The sequence below is a fragment of the Sturnus vulgaris genome, chromosome 20, assembly GCF_052056855.1.
Source record: "Sturnus vulgaris isolate bStuVul1 chromosome 20, bStuVul1.hap1, whole genome shotgun sequence".
Taxonomy (NCBI): domain Eukaryota; kingdom Metazoa; phylum Chordata; class Aves; order Passeriformes; family Sturnidae; genus Sturnus; species Sturnus vulgaris.
In genome coordinates, this window is record NC_142262.1 from 8,162,361 (window position 1) to 8,184,054 (window position 21,694).

Genomic DNA, 21,694 nt, shown 5'->3' on the forward strand with positions numbered 1-21,694 from the left:
CACCTCTAGCAGGAACAGAAAGGATCCCCCAATGTCAGAAGCAGCTAAAATCAACCCCAAAGCTTTTCTAAGAGCCTGAGTGCAGATCTGCAAGTGTTACCACCCAGGGAGGGCTCTGGCAGGCAGCCACCATGGTCCCTTCAGCATGTGCAGGGTAACTCCCCAGAACATCTCTAAGACCCACAGATCAGTGACAATTCCTCCCCTCTGGCTGCAGTGAACTCCCAAGTCCATAGATGATGCAGCTTTTTTCTTTTAAGCTCCTTGGATTTTGTCAGTGACCAGCTCCTCTGAGCAGCCCATGTCAGACACACCTCTGGTATCCCACCAGCTCCTTGGTGGCTTCAATCTCCCTGGAGACACAGGGCAGTGGAGCAGCAGTAACAGGGGGAGCAGGCACTGCCAGGAACATCCCAGAGCCCTCCAGAGCTCAGGGACACCCTGAGGCAGCACAGGAGCAGCCACCCCTCCATGCCCTGCCCAGGAGCAGCATCCAGACCCTCCAGCATCACTGCACTGTGGCTGTTCTGCTGAACCCACACTACACCCAGGACTGCCCCAGATTCCACCACACATAGATATTTCACCCTAAGACAAGATTTCCTTGGGGTATGCATCAGGTCTCTCCATCCTTTTGCATCACCCACCAGGTGCAGCCTGGTCCCTGAGCAAAAACAACTCCATGGATGGGATTGTCTTTGCTGGAGGCAGGATTCACCCAAACAGTTTTTCCTAGCATACCTCTCATGTGCACCACTGGAACCTTAGCTCCAATTCAAGGGAAGGAAGGCCCTGCTCTTCCCTAGCACATCTGTCTTTTCAAACCAGGACACACACCAAAACCCAGAGTCTCCTCCTGGACATCTCCAGGCCGCTCCCACTCTCCAGGAAGGAAGGAAGGAATTATTTCACACGCTGTCACCAGCCATCACGAGCAGCTGGCACAGTGTCCTTGGCGTGAGTCACCCCCTCCCTGGGGAGGCAGTGCCTCGGGTCCTGGTGTCACATCCCAGCAGTGTCCCTGCAGCAGCCTCCCTTCCTCTGGCACATTCCTCCTGCAGAGCATCTGCAGCGCCTGCTCCTCACCCTGCTTGAGCAATCCACCATTTCCCACAAGAGTTTTGCTAGGAAGACACTCTGCAGTCACAAATACTTGGAAAAAGCAGGAAAGAGCCCCATTCCTCCTAAATTCCTTTTCCCTCACAGGCGACACTGGTTGAGGCACTGGTTTGGGCATGGCTGTGCTGGTTTGGACAGACACAAAGCACACTCAGCATTTCCCAGGCACTGCCATGGCCTCAGCTCTGAGCACAGGTTTTGCCCAGCAGGGGCAGGTCTGCCTTGGCACCAAAATGCTCAAATCCTGGGGTCAAGGCCAGCTCTGCAGATGGCACAGCCCAGCCATGCCCAAGGAAACACACTTGGCTGCTTAGGAGCAATCCTCACTCCTCCTCCTCAAGGGCATGACCTGCTCTCCCAGGCACCCCCACAGATTATCACAAAGGACAAATTACCCCCAAAAGGAGTAAAACAAAACTTTGCACCTCACCCCACCAGCATCTCTGAGCCCCACTTCACCAAACCCCTGTGTCCTGCCCTGTGGAGAGCAGATGGAGCCTACACAGAGCTCACACACCAAGGAGCACCTCAGAGAGCCCCAGCATCCTCCACCACCACCTCTGCCCCTCTCACCACCAGCAGCACAGTCAAAGCAGACCCAGCAGCAGGGTCAGAGGATGAGTTTGGTGAAAATAAATCACCTTTGCAAGGGAAAACAGAAGGCAGTGAAAAATTCGACCACCTGAGTCACCCCAAACTTGTTCAAGTTTTTAAACTATTTCACACTAAAGTGGCATCTCCCCTCTAGATGGGGAGATGCCCAGGCAGTGACATCCCTGGGGGTCACAGCAACCCCCTGGTACAAACCAAGCTGCAGAGAAGTTGCTGGGGTGTCCTAACAGTCCCTGCAGGCCACGTGCAGGGATACACGTCCCTGCAAGCTGCACATAATGGGCCCTCCTCCATCCTTTGTCTGCTGCCCCTTTTAAACCTATAAACGCCGTTTGGAGGTAAAGAAGAATTTAGGGCATCCTAACCCTGAAAAGAAAGAAAACTCCATTCAAGCTGTTGGGTTGTCTCCTGCAGCTTAATTAATAACAAGCCATCCCCAGCAAGCTGCTGCAGCGCCAGCTGTCTCCTCGGATGGAGGTGCCTTGCTCGGAATAATAGAGCTTTGTATTTTGATGGGAAAGGTCAGGAGCTGGGGGGAGGAGGAGCACGGGTGGGAGGGGAGTGCGTGGCTTCCCTGCAGATCCCGATGCCGGCAGTGAGTCCAGCCCAGTGCCCATCTGCTGCTGGGTCAGGTCTGCGAGATGGTGGCACCCCTCCATCGGCAATGGGGTGAGCACGTCCTAAAACTCAGCAGGGAGAGGGACACGGGGAGAATTCAGGCCTGTGGGCTGCGCTCCCCCCACTGCTGGGAGGCCTGGGGAGCTCCTGATGCCACTTTGACACGGTCCAGGACCCCCTCGGGGGAAATCCCTGCTCTGCTCTTATCAGGAGGCTCCCTGATAACAGCACAGGATCAGCCTGTAGGGAGACAGCACTGTGTGCCCCTGGCAGCTTTTCCAGGCCTCCAGAAAGGGATGTTTCCTGCTACCATCTGGCTTTTGCATAAACAAACAAGCCAAGCCAGGCTCACAGCAACAGTGGATGGATCCAAGGTGATGCAACAATGCAGCACAGGGGGGAAACAAAGTAAAATGGATCCAAGCCCAGGGTGTGAGATGCCCGCAGCCACCAGACTCTAGAGCATGGCTGTGAAATGACCTCCATTTCTGCTTGGCCATAGATCCCAGCACCGAGTACCAAACCAAGACATCTCCTTGGATCCTGGGCACCACAGCCAAGGGTTCCTGGGATACCTCTGGATGCTCTCTGCTGCCATCACCCTGCTCCTGGCTGGTTATCCAGCCCTCCAGCCCTCCTGGAAAAGCGATGCTCCTGCCCCAGCCCAGTGCCACAGCAGGCTGGGCAGTGGTGCCCAGGGAGCATCACTGACACGGTCAGTGCCCTCTGAGGAGCACACAGGCAACTCTTGTGCTCCTCCAGCTGGCCTGGCCTGTGCTCTCACTGTCACTTTTGTCCCCTCCTTCTCCCACCCATGTCCCTCTGTGCCATCCAAGCAGCCTGGGGCTGCCCCAGCACAGAGACGTCTCTGGCACCACTGCAGCACTGGGGTGCAAATTCCCATCCATTCATCTTGGGAAATAAAGAGACACTAAAAATGGCAAAGAAAGGCAGCAGGAAGCAGAGTTAGGGCAGGTCTCTGTCCCACAGACACGTCCTCTAGCCAGGCACCGAGGCTTTGCACTTCATCCCCCAGCTGGGCAGGGGGAGGACACAGCCCACAGTGCCCCCACAGTGCTTCCACCCCAGGAAAAGGTCCCTGTTGCTTAGCAAAGGGCCATTCATCACCAGGACTGTGTGGGATGACAAAGGGTTAACCCACTGCAGCTGGGCCAGAAATACCATCCAGGACAAAGAGAGATTTCATGTCACCCGCACCGCATCCGCCCAGCACGAGGAAAAAGGGGCCTTAATCCGATTCCCAAAGAAAATGTGGCTTTTACAGCCCCGCCTGACCAGGGCCCTCCAGCAAGTTTTGCATCTACAGCAAGAGTTAACCCAGTCTGAGTTTGAGAAGGGGCCAGAAAACAGGAAGGGAAATCACTTTTCCACAAGTTAGTGAGAAGGGAGAGCTGGGTGGAGGCGGCTGGACAGAGGCAGCATCCCTGCAGCAGGACCACAGGGACATGGATGTCCCAGCCTGGAAAATCTGATGGCCCCAAAGCATCCCTAGAGCAGCCAGACCTGGGCAGTGGTTTTCAGGGGCTGGAGAAAGCACCACTGCTGATTCCCACCAGCTGCACCCCTTCCTAGAGATCACAGTGAGGGAGCTGTGAGCACCCCAGCACTGCCTGGTATTTTGGGGATGATAAGGATGAGCCAGTAGAGATTTTCAGAGTGTTAATGGCAGAACTCTGCCTCGTCCCCACGAGGACAGGGACCCCAGGGAACAAAGCCAGGGACGCTGCTGGGAGGCAGACAGTGCTCACACCCACGAGATGAGGATGAACTGTCTCTGCCTTCGCCTCCCAGCTGCCAGCCAGGCACTCATCCCACAGTGCCACGTCCCTGCCCGAGTCACAGCTCCGTCCCTGTGCCAAGTGGGGCTTGCCAGCCTGGCCCCTCTACCCTGTCACATTGGGATGCCACATGCCCACTGCCCTCCTGATTTTTGGACAGACACTTCCAGGATGCCACTGAGCTGTATTTGAGAGATTAACTCTTTCATTCCCATTTTGGTGATTATTTTTTAACAAACGAGGTCGCTTTACTGTACTCTACTCCACAAAGCCTGACAAATTTAGAGGAGAAATGAAATAAAGCACAGTTGAATTCAGCCATAAGATCACAGCACACAGCAGGCTCAACCCCAGGAGAGCCAGCCTTCCCTTTCCCCTGTACTGGAGCAAATCTCAGACACTTTACCCAAGGAGCAGCAGCTCCAGCCCGTGTTTCACCCAGCCCCAGCTCAGCTCTGACAGGGCTGCATGTGGTGTCGGGGCCATACGGAAATCACAGCATTTAAAACCACAGGCTATAAAAATTCCACCGTGCTCAGAGAAGGGAAGTCTGGATTCCCCATGGAGAGGAGTCCAGGAACTGCTGCTGCCGGGTTATTGGCCACCAAGCCATTAGAGCCTGCCACATGTGCATACCTCGAGCCATGGCCAGCACACCCCGGTGAGAGGGTTCGTGCTGAGGGGCTCCGGGGTCAAACACATTCAAACCCCACCACGGAGCTACCCACAAACCCCACGGCCACACAGGGATTGTGATCTCAACATGGAAATCATGGATGGCAACTACAGCAGCATGGGAGACGTCACAGCTCCCAGGCTAGTGCAGTCCTCCAGTGTTCCAAACTTACTTTATCTGTCATGGCATGTCCTTATCTGCACTCAGGATGCCCTTACAGCGGAGCACACACTCTGGACAGCTGCACTCCTCCTGGATGCTGTATCCTACAATCTGGAATCACACCTGGACAAGGCAGCAGCCCTTAGGGGTTCTTGCATAATCACAATTCTTGCTTTTGTTGCATTTTTACCTTGTGTCAAAACCAAAGTTCAGCCCAGCATTGTCTGCATGCACAAATGCCCCATTGCCTGGCTCACCTATCTCCCAAGGGGAATTTAGTCCATCAACCAACAGTCATTAATTAGCACCAGGAAACTCAGGACTCTCAGCCAGCACATGTCCAACAGCAGCACAAAATCCCCTCCCACCCCAGACCTGCACCACCAGCCTGCTCCCCCACTGAACCCACCATCCACAGCAGCAGGAATTCAATAAAATTAAGCAACTTTAACCCAAAACTTGCCTGGTGCTGTGGGAGGCTGTTCCTGTACTCCGTTGTTCCTGTAAGCTGACCCTGGGAAGCAGGAGCAGCAAAGCCCAGTGTGTGTGCAGGGCACACGGCTGCTCAGCTCGTGGATGGCTGGATACCCGTGGTTCCAGAGCAGGGTTTAGGGGAGAGATGGACTGACCTGCTATTTACAGTAGGGCGGATACAACACCGCTGAAATCGCCAAGGAATCCGATATGAGCAGCTCTGTGTGTGCTGCAAGTCACAGCACAGGGCAGCAGCACCGGCCCCATTGGATCCCAGCTGCTCCCCTGGCCCAGATCTGCTCTGGCAGAGCCCAGATAGTCTCAGCCCTGAATACGTCAGCCCAGATCCGTCCCGGATGCTCCTTCCCTAAATGAAGTGTGGTCACACTGGGATGGATATAAAAAGCCTAGCCTAAAATCCTCTGGCGTGAAGCCTTTCCTGCAGCCCCCGCTGCTTCCAAGGGCTGCTTGACAGGGAGACACTGGGGTACGGAGGGGAGACACCGGGATACAGAGGGAAAGAACAGTTCCTGGAGGTTCACACTGACACAGCTGTCCCCATGGCTCTGGGTGATCCCAGTGCACCCCACAGTGTGTAGGGGATGTGTGTGCTGGGCACAGGCTGCAGCTCAGGGGGCTGCTGCAACTGATGGGGCAGGATGGGCAAGAGATGGGGAGAGCAGGAGGCTGTTTTTGGGGAGCACTTCCCACACAGGCACAGAGAGGCACAGTAAAGAGCTGGGCACAGGAGCCCTGCACCCACCAGAGCACACGGGGATGCTCAGGAGGTGGCTTTTCCCCAGTGTTCATCAGGGACCATCAAACACCAGAAAGTTCTTTTTCCACATCAGTTCACAGCCAACTTCCCGAGCAGAAACCAAGAAGAGAGGCTACCCTGGGCTGCCAGAGCTCCCTGATGTCACCAGACACACTCCCTGTGATGGCACAGGAATGCATTTGCCAAAAGCAACGTGAGAGCATCTCCAATGCAGCTGCAGAGCCCTGCAGCCACACATCTGCCAGGCTGGTGAGGCTGTGCCAGCCCCTTCCCACCACCTGCACACATCAAACCACACCTGGCCCCTCTGGCTGGGGCAGGGCCCCCAGACTCAGCAGAGACCCAGCACAGGCAGCACCCTGCCCTTCCCTGGCACTGCCAGCAGCCAGGGCTCCTTCTCACCACAGGGCTGCAGGAGCTGGCTCAGGATGGTCTGTCTGCATCGGGGCCCTGCTCTGCTGGCAGCTGACACCCCAGGCAGCCCCCACCTCCTGGATCATGCCAGGCTTGCTGCCACCCTGTGTCACCCTCTGTGGCTCCCCTGTCCCCTTCTCTGCCTGCTCAGCCCAGCACATCTCACCCCACCAGGAGCCTGAGCAGTGGCAGAGCCGGCTCTGCCTCCTCCCTCAGCACAGGCACTGACAAATCATCCCCCTGTGACAATGCCTGCATCACGTCCCTGGTATTTTCCCCTGCTAAGCCACTGCTCTGTTTTCCCCCTCCTCACCCTTCAAACCCCCACGCCCTCATTGCACGGCCATGCTCAGCTTCCCCACTCCACCAATCCCCACTGGCATGGCTGTGGAAACCCCAGCACAGCCCTTGCCACAGATTTTTACTCCCTAAGGCTGGGGAGAGCTCAAGCAGAGACTTACTCAGCCAAGGATGACGACGAGAACAATGCACCCTGTCCAGGAGAGCCAAGGATGCTTCAGCACCTATTTCAGCTTCTGACCCAGAGAACCTCCCCTCAACTTCTGAAAAGTTTTGCTCAATCCTCTTCGAAAAGGTCTCACAAAGCAGATCCCTCCTGGCTCTCTGCCTCCCTCACCACCAGACATGAAAAGCACTCGAGTTTCTCCCCGGGTAACGCGGGTAAAAGCCTCCAACATCAAAGGCACCACACAAGAGCTCTCGCCCCCCCATTCCTCCCAGGCACCAGAGCTGGGGCTGCCTCCCTTGAAAGCGCAGCAACCTCAGTGGTTGAGGGGCCAACTGTGCTGAAAACACAGTTCTTATTTTTTTTTCCTGTATGTTTTTCTTCTTGTTTTTTTTTTTTTTTTTTTTTTTTTTTTTTTAATCAGCCACAAACTGGGGAATTTGGGGGCAAACCTGGCTCCCCTTTCGAGGCAACATGACCAGCGTGGTCTGGTGGGGTTTTGCCCACTGTCTGCCGTGTGGTCACCCCAGAAAAAGGGGAGCAAAAATACCCCTTGTGCCAGTCCTGCCTGCTCATTGCCCAACACTAAGGGAAGCCACTAAGTGTCATGAAGTAAAACCACAAGCCCCCTCCAAGCAAGCAGATTCCCATGGATTTTTCAGCAGCCTCTGCAACTCCTCTCCCCCATCTGCAAAACAGAAACAACATCTCCCCCCTGCTTGGCAAAGCACTTCAATATCTGCACGGCAAAGCAGGGCGAGGGAGGGGTGTTTACCTTCCTGGAAACAGGGAGCAGCATTTACACCCAAAACAACGAGGCCTCAGCACAAAATTCCAGGGCAGAGGGAGCAGTTGCAGACGCAGCAGGAGCAGCCACAGATCCAGAAAATGAGGAGGGCTAGAAAATAGCTTCAAACACCGTAGGGATCTCAGAAAGTCCTAGGAGCACATGGTTTCTTGGCCTGTTTCAGTGTTCCTCATCCCTTCATCCCACACAGCAGTTGTTCCTGCCAGATCACCGCCTGCCCGGGAATGCAAGGTTCATTTTATTGCTGGAGCATGGAAACAAGGCTGGTTTGCAGGGGGGAGGTGGGAGGGCTCTGCTGTTTAACACTTGGCTGTGTTCATGCTGTGATTAATATCACAGATACCAGATGTGCTCGGGGCAGGCTGGAGCGTATCCTAAATTGCACCAAGATGGAATTTCTGGGCAATTTTCAGGGAGTGCTGAGGGCAGGCACTGATGGGAGAGCAGAGATTTACACAGATAGGCAAGAAAAGAGAATTCTGTTGGGTTATGACCAGAGCCATAACCCCTGGGCCAGCTGCAATGCCACGGGCTGCAGTTATAATCAGCACCTTGTAATTTTGGGGGCAATTACTCCAATTCCCATCCATCTGTGGGTCTGATTTCCACATGCTCACAGCAAAAAAAAGACTTCAGTTTTACCCCTGATTCTGCTGATCTCATGGAACTTTAGCTCCAGGAAGGAACTGCTGGTTCAGGAACAGCAAACACTGGTAAGGTTGGACCTCTCCATGCTGCTTCCCCAGGGTCCCACTGCAAGCCCACTCCTAAGCAAATCCATCAGCAGCTTCTCCCCACCCCTATGGGGAGGAGTGCCCCGGGGTCACCTACATGGGTGTCCCTTTAATTAGAACCAAATCCTGGAGCAGCACTGGAGACTCATTCCAGCTTTTTGGAGGCCACACACTGCCCTGAAGGACAGCTGACCTGGATCAGGGTGATTTCTGGCTCACTGCTGGGTGCAGGGTGATGTGGGGCTTTGGCTCATGGCCTGTCCCTGCCCAGCATGGCACAACCCAACACTTGCTCCAGGGTGGGAGCACCTCTCTGTGCCAAGCAGCCACGGAGCAGCAAAGTCCCTCTGGAACTCCACCAAGGGACCCAACCAGCAAACACGGAGGACCAAGCAAGGAGGGGATCTGCTGGAATACCTTCAGCATGTCAGAACTGTGTGATGCCCCAAACCCTCACCATGGGATTTCAGAGACCTCTCTTCCCTGTGCAGGGCTCCCTCCTGCTGATCCCACCTGTGGGACGTGGATGATGTCCTCCAAAAATGAGTTCAGGCCATGCCTGGACCTGCTGGTTTTCATTTTTCTTCTTTGCCCAGATTTGGGAGCTGAGCTTTGGGCCACTCTCACCTCCCCCAGGCCAGGCCAGCCCCACACAGAGGTGCCCAGCTGTGGTCACACCCCATTTCAGTAGCTCTGGGTGCTGCTGATGACATGACTGCTGGCAGCCACCAGCACCAGTGTCACCAGGGCTGTCCCACAGGACACAAACTGGAGAACAAAAAGAGGGTCCAGGGCAGAGTTGAACAGTGCTAGCTGTGTCTTCTGCTGTAAGCATGAAAAGAACCAACAAAAAGGAGCATTTCTCCTCCCTGAAACCCCTTGGACGTGCTTGCTGCCAACAGGGAAAATGTGGGAGCCTGTCTGTCTGTCCAGGCAGGACCTGCAGCAACTCTGGGCGTGAGAAATCCCAAATTCCACATCCCACAGGGCTGCCTTTGTGCTTCTGCTGAAATGGTGAGGTCTGGTTGGCACCTAAAGCCTGGTTTGGGGGTTCATCAGGGCAGAAGGGAGGAGCAATTCTCTACAGCTCCCAGCTATGGCTCCAGAGGACTTCACCCAAGTGAAGAATCCCTCTGTTCCTCCTCCGTTTTTTCCCACCGTGGGTCTGTGCTGTGCATGCAAAACCAGCGCTGAGTTGTGAATTTACACCCAGAAACCAAAAGTAAAAGATCTCCATTATTCACTTCTATGAGCAAAGGTTAAATCCTACCAAATACATCAGCTTTTGTGGACAGGACAAGCGTTTGGCAGCCAGCAGGAAGGAACAGGAACGTGGGAATTCCTCCTACGACTTGGCAACAGCCTCTTCCCCCAGCACGGGAGCTCTCTGGGGTCTGCTCAGCCTCTGCCAAGCTCAGAAAGCCCCTCATTCAAGTACTCAGTAATCTCACAGGACATCCTGCAGCTCAAAGAGGAGTTTAAATGAGCGGCTGGATGGATTCAAGCTGCCTAATTGTTGGAGAGAGCAATAGGAAAGGTGGGGTGGAAGACCTGGAGCTGCCATGTCCTGACCTGCTCTTTGGAGAAACACCTCACCCTACTGAATACAGAAGGTGTTTACAGCAAATCAGCTCCTGAGTCAGTCGTGCTGAGCTGTCACACCACGTCTGCCTGCAATGGGCTCCACCATGAAAGAAGCTGTGTTAGTATTTCCTGGGAGGTCTGAGAAGGGCTTCCTGCCTCTTCCTGCCTCACCCCAGCTGCTCCCATCATCCCACTCCTCATGACGGAGCACATCTTGGGGTTTGATGCCCTTGCAGCATCAGGGTGAGGGGGCAGGGCTGGGTTCAGAGGCACAGGAGAGCCAAGACACATCCTAAAAGGTATTCAGGCACCTAATTCCAATTAGGCTGTAATACTCCTCAAGAGATTGCAGTAGATAGATAGATGATAGATAGATAGATAGATAGATAGATAGATAGATAGATAGATAGATAGATAGATGGATGAAGCAGTATTTGAGAGATGCTTTGGGGCAGACCTGCACCACAATCACTCCAAGTGGGGAATGAAGCACTCAGCACCTGCACCCAGGTCTCCATCACCATCCACCCTACAGGGCACTACATGGACTGGGACCAGCACTCAGACCAAGGGCAGATGTCCACACATACGTGACAGAAGCCATGGGGGGCAGGTGGCTGCATTTCCTGGGGAAATGGAGAGACCTGAATTAGAAGCTGCTGCTGCAGCTCTCAAAGGAGTATCAGGAACCATCACAGGAGTTGCTGGGGGCAGCCACCTCGAAGAAAGCAGAGCTTAGCTTCAGGTGTGAATGAAAGAAATATTTCAGAGCTGCCATGCATGCTTGGTGCATGTTTTTGGGGTTCATTTGTACCTGTTTGGCTCTGTTACACCTAATCCTCAGCTTTACAGCACCCAAAACCTAACACAGTAACAGCAGGTCATACCTCCTGGAGATCTTACACAGGGCAGCTCTTCTGGACACAAACCCACAGGACACCAAGGGTCCTCCCAGCCTTGTCTCCATTTCCTACAAGAACTAGAGAAAGTGTCAGGGGGATGCTCCAGACTGCAAAACCCATGAGCAGCCGAGGAGGGAACAGCATATGCTGCCTCACAGCAATGGTGCTGTGCTCCCCACCAGCTCCCCAAACCCTCATCTCAGTCTGGCTAGCACCAAGTGACCCCCAAGCTGAGCCCCATCACCTCATGAAAGCAGGGCAGCCCCACTGACCCCAAACACCAACCCAGAGAAAGCAGGGCAGCCCCACTGCCCCCCAAACACCAACCCAGAGAAAGCAGGGCAGCCCCACTGCCCCCCAAACACCAACCCAGAGAAAGCAGGGCAGCCCCACTGCCCCCCAAACACCAACCCAGAGAAAGCAGGGCAGCCCCACTGCCCCCCAAACACCAACCCAGAGAAAGCAGGGCAGCCCCACTGACCCCAAACACCAACCCAGAGAAAGCAGGGCAGCCCCAGTGACCCCAAACACCAACCCAGAGAAAGCAGGGCAGCCCCACTGACCCCAAACACCAACCCAGAGAAAGCAGGGCAGCTCTGCTGCCCCCAGCTCAGCTCAGAGCCTCCTCCCTGGCTGTGATCTGATAAAGGCAGAGGCTCTGCTCTGGGACACTCGCTGCTGCTTAAAGGTCATGGGCCCCAATGTGGTTTGAGGTTTTCAGTTCTGCAGGATGCAGCTCTCATGTCTGACACACTCCTGAAGCTGAGAGCACAGAGTGCTGCTGGCTTCAGCCTCTTCTTAGTGTTCCAGGTCCCCCCACAACCCCATGAGAACACTTGGGAATCTGTTAACCATCAGTGATGTTTTTTAACCTGAAGAAAAAGCACTGAGGGCTTTAAGACCCCAGTCCAGAGCTTGGGACCATTCAAGCAAAAGCTCTAGTGGAAAATTATTTTCTGGATGAAGAGCAACAGCGAAAATCAGATTTTGAGGCAAAGATTGGGTGCTGGATCCATCCCTTGAGGGATGCAGGCAGGTCCAGCACAGCCCCCCTCACAGTCCCTGCCCTCCCCATCCCAATCCATGTTCCTTCTGAGCACATCAGGGCAAGGCAGAACCCCACACAGTCTCACAGAGACTGGCTAAAACTCACTCCCTGGCCTCCAGATCACCCATTCATCTCAGCTTTAAGGAAGATTTAAGACAAGCTCTGGCCTCCCTGCAGACCTGTGGTTCAGCAAGACGAGCACTGCCCCCTGCCCTGAGCAGAGCCTTTCAAGGAGCCCTTTCCAAAGCTCTTCCCAAACCTTTCTGTGCCTCTGCCAGTGCTGCAGCCCCAGGGCTCCGTGTCCCTCTGTGGGAGCCGTGGGAAGGAGGGCACATCCCACACAGGGACACCCTGACCCACAGTGACACGGAGGGAAGGGCTGGCAGGGGCAGACCCAGGGCCAGCCAGCCTGGAGAAGAAAAATAAATCCCCCATGCAGGATTACACAGCAGCACTGCTCCTTCCTGCAGCCCCACAGCTGCACCACAGCTGCTCAGCACACCTGGGGCTGCTGAGATGCCTGAAGGGTGCCAGGACACTCCTGGGGAAGGATGTTCCCTTTCCCCTGGATTCCCCCCATTCCTCCACCCCACCTGGAGCCCTGTGGATCCAAGGATGCTGCATGAGTATCTGATTCACCAGCTGATGGAGCAGGGAGGAAAAAAGCAGCCCTAAACCCTTTCGGGGCAGCAAAGCCTCTTTACACACATCCCCTGCCCCACATCACGTCCAAGCACCCTGCTGGTCCCTGCACAGTGTGGTAGCCACAGGCCAACGGGGATGAGTCCAGGGCAAATAACTGCATTTCTGCCCCCAGACAGCCCCAAAGCTGCCTGGTGCAGCCCGCCCCTCCTCTCCTGCCCCCCACACCCTGCACTGGCAGCCCAGGACTGGCTCCCACTCCCCCGGCTCCAGCACGTTATCCAGGAGCACTGGGCACCTCTGATGTGCTGCAGACACAGCTTTCAGCCAGCTGTGATTACTTCTGGGATTTAAATCAGCCTCATCTTCCCCTCCCCCGGGTCTGCCGGCCAAAGCTTTCCCAGGAAATGCACCCCATGGAAAAACCTGGAAAACAAACGGGGTGTGCCTGCCAGACCCCGAGCCCCAAGGGCTGTGCTGCTCAGGTTTAGGGGTTTCTGTGCCATGGGGAGAGGTGGGCATCAAACCCTGAGCTCCCCAGGCCCAGAGCTGCCCCTGAGGATGGGACTCACCCCTCTGGATCCTCGCAGAGCAGCCGGGGCCGCCACCATCCCACATGGAAGTCAGGAAAGGAAGGGTCAGGGCGGAAAGGCTGGGAGGAGGGTGCCTGAGCACAGCATAATGCTCCATTCATGGTGCCCCCGCCCCAAAATGCACCCACACACTTTGCTGCTGCTCCTGGAGCTGGAGCACGCCTCCCACAGGGACTCAGCTCCCAGCACCCGTGCAATTTTTCCTCCATTATGGGCAATTTTAGGATTCTCAGTGACTGCACCAGGGCAATTTTTCCTCCATTATGAGCAATTTTAGGATTCTCAGTGACTGCTGGAGGAAGTGAGTGTGAGTGAGCTCAGACCCACACTCCTCTTGCTCTGCCCACAGCCTCACCTCATTCCCCCTGCACCTGCAGACTCCCAGACACTGCTCAGATATTTTTTTAAATCCAACCGATAACATTCTGAATAAAATTCCCTAAATCTCCACGCTCCAGCCAGCAAACCAGGGTTTGGAGAGGGATGTGAACTCCCAGGGCAGTAATCCCCAGGGAGCTGAAGGTGTGACAGCCACCCCAGAGCTCCAGTGAGCTCCTCCCTGCCCACAGCACCCCATCTCTGCCTGTCCTTCCCCATTTCTGTCCAGCCCTGTCCGTCTGTCCGGGACACGCAGCAGCTGCTATTCCCTGCCTGGCCAGGTAGATGGTGCTCAGCCGGCACCAAGCAGGAATTCATCTGTGCTGGAAGGATTCCGTGCTCTCTGGTGAAGCCAAGAACTCAGCAGTGATTTCCACTGACGGGTGGGTAAGGAAAGTCCTGCTCCAAACAAACGGGACCAGCTCAGACCCAGCCATCCCAGATTCTCACCTTCCACTTCAGGCTGGGGGATAAACTGCTGCAAACATTTCTTCAGAACCACTGCTTTTCCAGCTCCCATTCTCTGCTGGAAACTCACTCTAATGACATTTTGCCCCACACCTTCGACCAGTTCTCCCCACACATCTCCCTCAAAATCAAAACACAGCAAAGCCCAGAGAGCAGGAAACAATTTGCCCATTTTTGCCCCATAAATTCAGGGGGATTGGGGTCAGGGGGACCCACAGGGACCCTCGTCCTGCCGGAAGCTGCCAGGCACAAGCAGCAGGGGGAGGGGGTGTCCAGGCTTTCCATCCCATCACCCCAGGGTCACCCTCCCCAGCCAGGCCGGATGTAGGATGTCTAATATTTCTCCAGTTCTGTTTTAACACTCACACCATCTTGGGAGCAGGAAGCTTAAGCCATTTCCTGCAAGGCATTGCTCTGCCCTTCAAACATTTTCAGCCTCGGTGCAAACTGTTTTAAAACCAAGCCTGGCAGCTGGGAGTGTGAAATCAGAGGAGGGGCTTGTCCAGGGAAAATTCAGTTTGTGAAACCTATCCAGTCCCTGCTGCTGCAGAGCAGCAAAATAAATATTGCTGCGGACAATAAAAGAAAGCAATTAATCTTGCATGTCAGAAAAATGAGAAGGAAAAGCAGAAACTCCAAACAATGTTCTCTGTGCCTCTCCCAAGGGACACAACACTGGTCCCCAGCAGAAAGCCACAGCCATGTCCCCCCTTGTCTCTGCAGCCACAATTTGAAGCTTTCCCAGCTTTGCTCTTTCAGTGGAGCCCAAATCATGGCTTTGGTTTGCTTGCCCTTCAGACTGGCCCATAAATAATCTGTCCCACACATGGGCTGAAATAACCCCAAAGAGACCCTTCCCACTCCTCCAAGAGGATAATGCTCATTCCCTGAAGCTCTGCAGAAGAATTCTGGACAGTGCCAGGGCAGAGCTGGAAAAGCCCCCCCGAACCCCCCCAGCCCAGCAGAGCTCAGCCCCATGGCCACAGCCCCAGCCCCACAGCACCCTTAGCCAAGGATGGGCACGGATGGGTGGCAGCTCACCTCCTGCTGCTGTCCCCGGCTGCCCCAGCCCACGGGGCACCTGTGAGCACTCCTTATCTCCTCTCAGCTCTTCTCCAGGTGACAGGCAGGGACCAGGGCTGTGAATGGGGGAACAAAGCCATGCCCCAAGCCCATGCAAAGGGCTCGGCTTCCCCTGAGCTCCCACTCACAGGGCTGCTCCTTCCCAAGACTTTTCTGCCCAGGAACTGAAGCCACGAAGAAGAAAGGAAACCCCAGAGCTCCTCCAGGGCCCTGCAGGAACCCTTCACCTCCCAACCTCAGGGCGTGTACTCCTGGGCTGTAAATAAACTTTTATTTACTACACAAAGTAGGGCAAGGAGGACTGTTTCCCTGAGGAATGGTGGGAGGAACATCAGTGTTATGGCAGGATCTCAAATTTCATCTGACTCCACAAAGCAGTTCCTGGAGACCTCAGCAGTGGCCACATGCCACCCAAATCCTGACTGCCGTGTCAGGAACCTCTCAGGGGCACAGACCTGCCCACCACCCTACACCCAGCACTACCAGGCTTGGAGAGAGCAGGGCTGGAGCAAATCCACCTCCTGCATCCCACAGAGCAGCACACAGCCAAGGTCCAGCCCCTGCAGCCAGACCATGATGGACTCCCAGCTGCCCCCAGGACCACCCACACCCCTGATGTGCTGCCTTATCAAGGCTCCCATCACATCTCGGAGCACTGAACTACCCAAAGCCAGGGCATCATCCTCAGCACTCAACTGCATCCTCTCATCTTCTCCAAGGCCACCAGAGGGGGTGGACAGGGGGTCTCGAGGCCAGTGTGACCCCCGGGTGGGCCCCAGCAGCCTGTGAACTTGGCCTCCCACTTCCACCCCGTTTATCTGCACACTGGGATGCAGGAGGAAGCAAGTTCAGCCAGAGTTTGTCTAAACAATTATGTTTTATCAGAAAAGCTGCTCAGATCTACTCCTTTTTCCCAGGACGTATGTGGACAATTCCAAGGTAATCTCCATTCTCCATCCAGCCTGCACCAGATGGAAGCAGGGCAAGAGGACATGAGGCAAAGAGCATCCAAATATTCCTGCTCCTCCCTCAGTGCCAGCAGCCTCCAACACTCATCAGTCAGGAAGCACAATCCATCCCACATCTGCTCCCCACACATCCAAAGTCTGCCTTCCAAATCCTTATTCCCTCTTCAAACTACGAGTTTTTCAAATTTAGGAGCGAGCAAGGTAGACTGGCAATGTTTTGATACAGAAAACACCTGATACATCCCTCTCCTCCTGGACAGCTCGGGTCCTCCCTTTGTAGAGGCACTGGCTTCTCCCACCCTGCACAATCCCACAGCACCTCTGGGAGCAGGACCAGCTAATTCCTAATCACCAGCTGAACCTGGAAGAAGAAAGAACCCAATGCAAGGACTGAACCCCAGGCCACGTTCACCAGGTCCCTGTTACAAAAGGAGAAGCTGGAGTAGGTAGAGGGATTCCTCCAAGACAACAAAGCAGTGGACAGCAAGGCAGGGTCCCCACCAGGCTCTCCTGCCATCTCCTCAGTGTTTTCCTGGCTCTTGGTTCATGAACTGATTTTCACTGCAGATGGGGGGGAGTTGCCAGTGAGTGCCCTGAGTGCATCTCACAGGAGATGGAGCATGAGCCTGCACATTTGTACCTTCAGAGCCCGAAACCAGGGACTCATCCTGCACCTCCATGTGCCAGAGCTTCAGAGAAGGGTCCAGAGCACATCAACTTCTCAGTGCATCAGCAGACATCAGCACAAACTCCCAGATCAGAGTTCAGATCACCAAGCAGAGTGAGTGAAATTCCCCACCCAGAGTCATAACACACAGGGGAAGCAAACACAGGCAGGGGCTGCAGCCCCAGCTGGGTAGGGCAGCTCCTGTGATGTCCCTCCAGACCCACCCAGCCCACATGAAACACCCCAGGTGCATTTGAGCTGGAGTTGAAAGCAATGCCCTACAATTCAAGACTTGTGAGTTACCACACAGCTGTGGGTGAGAAAACTCCTTTCAGGAGCTTCCACTTCATTAACTTTTATCACTGCCCTCTCCTCCTAGGCACCACATCCCTTTGGATTCCCATCTAATCTTCTTACTCTGAGATCTCCACAAGCTGAGCTTTTCTCTGAAAGAGGGAAGGAATGTCTGTCCCACTCCATCTGCAGCAGGAGAGGAGGAAAGGGGGGAAGGCAGAGCCACTATAAAAAGTTAAAGTACTATGGATAAGCATCAAAGAAAAGCTTGACACACACACACACTCCAGTAAATGAACATCCACAGCAACAGAACAACCCGACCCAAAGGGACCAGGCTGGCTGGGGGCCTGTCAAGCACTCATGATAACAAGGGATTCATGCCCCACCCAGTTCTGTGCTGCTGCAAATCCCTTTTCACCTCCACCTCTGACTCTGGCAATAACACAGAACACCTGATAAGACCACCTGACTCAGACAAACCCTGGACATCTTCTCAAGGGCTGAAAAACTAAACATAAATCCAAGGTTGTGCTCACATTTGCCAGAGCATCATCAACCTCTGAACTTTAAGGTGTTGAAAAATGCTTCATTTCAGACATCTTTCATTCCTGTTGGACAAAATGGCTTTTGCCATGCAAAAACCAGCCTACAGATTCCACAAAGAACAAACTGCAGGTGACACAAGTCCAGCAACCCCAAATGCCCATGCTGTCACTCTTGGACTGTCACAGCAACCTTAGATGGTTTGTTAAAATTATTTGCTTTTCATAAATGCATAAACATCTGCAAGTTTTGTTGTTTGCAAAATAGTTTGGACCAGACCCTTGTGTCCAGCTTTGTCTCCTGGCATGTTTGGTGCCACCTTCATGCCAAGATAAACCAAAATGATTCAAGAGGGTGAAGTATTGATGCATGTGACCCTACAGAAACCCTGGGAACTTCTGTGCAGAGACCAGTTCAGAAGATCAATGAAATGAGTGACCCAGATTTAACCAACCCAAAAGAAAGCAGCTCTTTCCCCACATCCCCTCCTTTAAAACCTCTAACAGATGTAAGAAAAATTGGGCCTAAAAAGTCTGAGCACAGGCTGCAATCCAAGACCAGCTGCTTTTTCCATTTATAGCCACATTCACTTCAGCTTCACCACAGCATTTTGGACAATGTAAAGTGTCTCTGTGTCTGTTTGTTTGGTGGAGGAGTAAAGAACACAACTGGCTTGCTGTCAACTTATCTTTTTGCTCACAACAGTGTTTGATCTCCTCAAAACAAAGTTATCTCTCTATAATCTCAATTCAGTCCTCTGACAGAGTTTATGGAGTTGGCACTGCACCCAGCCTATGGTGTCCCTTCAACCACTGGCCAACAGAAACATCTCAGGCACGGGCAGCAGGCTAGAAATAGCTTAAAAGAGAACCATTCCTTAATTACAGAAGGTTCATCACCATTGCCATCACTTCCCTCCCCCAGCAGACAGCAGAGAAGTCACAAAACCAGAGGCCAGGCCTTATTGCAGGAGATCAAAGTAAACTCTTTGTTTTATCTTGGTCAAGATAACGGATTTTATTTGCCTTATCAGCTTGTAGGATGATTAACCTAAATGTGAGAAAGCTGGAGGATCCCAGGGAGCTGATGGGTGGGGAGCATGTTCCCCAGCACGACTGCCATGGGCTCCAGACATGCAAATACCTCAGGATAAACAGAGAAACTCTTGGGTCTGGTTCCTACACGCCCCCCTCAGCCAGGGCTGCGTCTCCCTTTGCCTTTCAGCACCACTTGGATGAAAACAAACCCCATGGCCGGCGGGAGCACTCGCTCCTTTCTCAGCCAGCAAAGGCACCTCTGGCCAGGGGCTGCCCCAGCTTTCATACAGAGAGGAGTCAGAGGTTCCTGAGGGTGCTCAGGGCTCACAGCCCAGCTGGAGCACAGACCCCATGAGCCACAGCCAGGTGTCCCTGCAGTCTGGACCTTCTGCCTGGAGCAGGAGGCTCTGAGCTCTACAGACACACGTTCAGCCCTGGATTCCTCCTGCAAGGTTCAGGAGGTGAGGAGGTGACATGGATGCAGAGCCTCACCACAGACCCAACCCAGCCATGGAGGAGCCCTGCCAGGTCATGAAGGCCAGGGCAGGGTCACCCTGCAGCTCAGCATGGAATCACAGACTGCTCTGGGTAGGAGGGGACCTTAGAGACCACCCAGTGCCACCCCTGCCATGGGCAGGGACACCTTCCACTGTCCCAGGTGCTCCAAGCCCCAGTGTCCAACCTGGCCTTGGGCACTGCCAGGGATCCAGGGGCAGCCACAGCTGCTCTGGGCACCCTGTGCCAGGGAATCACCACCCATGAGGTGGTGGAGGGAACGATTTAATCCAAATATCTTATCTGTCCCTGCCCTGTGCCAGTGAGCAGCCATTCCCCCTTGTCCTGGTACTCCAGGCCCTTGTCCCCAGTCCCTCTCCAGCTCTCCTGAAGCCCCTTCAGGCCCTGGAAGGAGCTCTGAGCTCTCCCTGGATCCTTCTCTTCTCCAGGTGAGCACCCCCAGCTCTGCCAGCCTGGCTCCAGGGCAGAGGGGCTCCAGCCCTTGGAGCAGCATTGTGTCCTCCTCTGGACTCTCTCCAGCAGCTCCACATCCCTCTGATGTTGGATGCAGCATCCCCAGCTTCGCCCTCTCCTGGTCTCAGATCTGACTGTGGCAGGGAAGGGAAGTGGGATCCGTGGTGTTTCCTATGGGAAACTATCCCTGTGCACGATGAAACCCCACTGGGGAGGTCGCTGCTTTTCCTATGGGCCCTCAGGGACTTCCAGCAAGGCAAACAAATCCTCCTGGGTCTGGCTGGCTGCAGTGGACAGCCTCATTTCCTGGGGTGTACCCTGCCCAGCTGGAGCTTCCACATGGGACAGCATCCACACAAACTGCCCATGAAAAGAAGGGACACGTGCACACCAGTGTGACCAGAATGAACACAACATCACGAGCTTGGGGACAGCATTCCTGGGGGACAGAGACGTGCAGCACCAGCCCCATCACAGCCACACCACCTGGCCTCCTCCTGGCATCCTCAGTGCCCACACTGCACCCCAAAACACACCCCCAAACACACCGAGGGGCACTGGCTGCTCCCTGCACAGCCAGAGACAGGGCACACGCAGGAGGGGGAGCAGGCAGTGCCCTGCCCATGCACGTGGTGTCCTGGATCAGGCAGTGTCTCCATGATGGGACACATTCCTCTCCCCCACACATGCTCCCACTCTTCCTTCCAAGTCACTGGCCCTGCAGATCTCGATTTTTCCAGATTATCTCATTTTTGGCACCTGTGTTCACAAACCAAGACTCAGCGTTTCCCACTCAGCCCCTCCGTTTGGAAACCTGTGCTGTAGAAATTTTCCCATTAAAAATAATAACAAGAATAAAAAAAGACTGCCCATAAACTAGCCTGAATCTGCCAGCTGCTTTTGCAGGAAACATTTCCCTACAGCTTTAATCTCTTTGTACAGTTAAAGAACTGGAAATGGTGACTCACAGCATCTCCACTGGGCTCTCCATCCCAGGGAGCCTGGCTGTGTTAAGAGCTATCCAAATCCCTATAACCCCTGCAGCCTCACACTTGGTGTCACCCTAGCAGCACAGGACAGAAGAAAAGTCACCTCCAAGGCTTGTGTGACTTCACTTCATCCCTGGGTGTCCACGGCAGGATGGGGGCTTGAAACTCATGGGAGGGCACTGGGCTGCAGCCCACACCACAACTTCCCAGCACACAGCAACAGGTCCTTGGTTTTCACAAGGATTTCAGTGCATCTCAAAGCTTCCTTCTTTCTATTCTTAAGTATTTTTAAATTGTTTAAATTTTAACCCAACTCTATGGGAGTTCTAAAGAAAAGTCTTTCCATAAAGGTTTTAGCTGGAAAATAAGAGTGAAAACAGTTGAATTGCTCCTGATGTTGCTCTGCCTGTTGTGCAGCAAAATAGATGGGGGGACCCTGCTGAGTTTTAAGAGGCACCTGGCACCCTGTGTGGCTGTCCCAAAGTGGCCATGGGACAAAGACTCCAACAAAGCTGAAAGCTCAGAGATAGTTCAGACTGTCTTACAGACCCATGTTGGGATTCAGAGGAAGGTCACATCTCTGTTTTAGGTGAATGCTCCCATTATTCATTAGATCTGCCTTGATTTCTGTAAACAAGCTCCAGAGCATCCTTGCCATGAAGGCCCACGGGGCAGTGGTGGGACAGAGCTTGCCTTGCTGGCTGAGTGCTGTCCCCAAAACCTGGGCAACCACAGCAGCTTGTGAGGAGACAAACAGGAGCATCAGATCAAACCAGATTTCACTTCTCACCTGGGAGTGCTCCCAGTCCATCACCTGAGATCCCAGAACTGAGCCTTCACCCAGCCCTGAGCCATCAGTACAAACA

General features: G+C 54.1%; 1 protein-coding gene across 7 annotated transcripts in view; it reads right to left on the minus strand.

The window, feature by feature from the left end:
* SEPTIN9 (septin 9) overlaps window positions 1–21,694 on the minus strand; it is a 134,062-nt gene that overhangs the window by 29,922 nt on the left and 82,446 nt on the right. Inside the window, exon 1 of one of the 7 annotated variants that reach the window (XM_088176655.1) lies at window positions 7,114–7,236. The exons of 5 other annotated variants lie outside the window; for them this stretch is intronic. The gene's annotated coding sequence lies outside the window, so the exon portion shown is untranslated. Of the gene's footprint in view, window positions 1–5,615; window positions 5,846–7,113; window positions 7,237–21,694 lie in introns of those variants that run through there. One more of the 7 variants, XM_088176653.1, reaches the window with a different exon arrangement.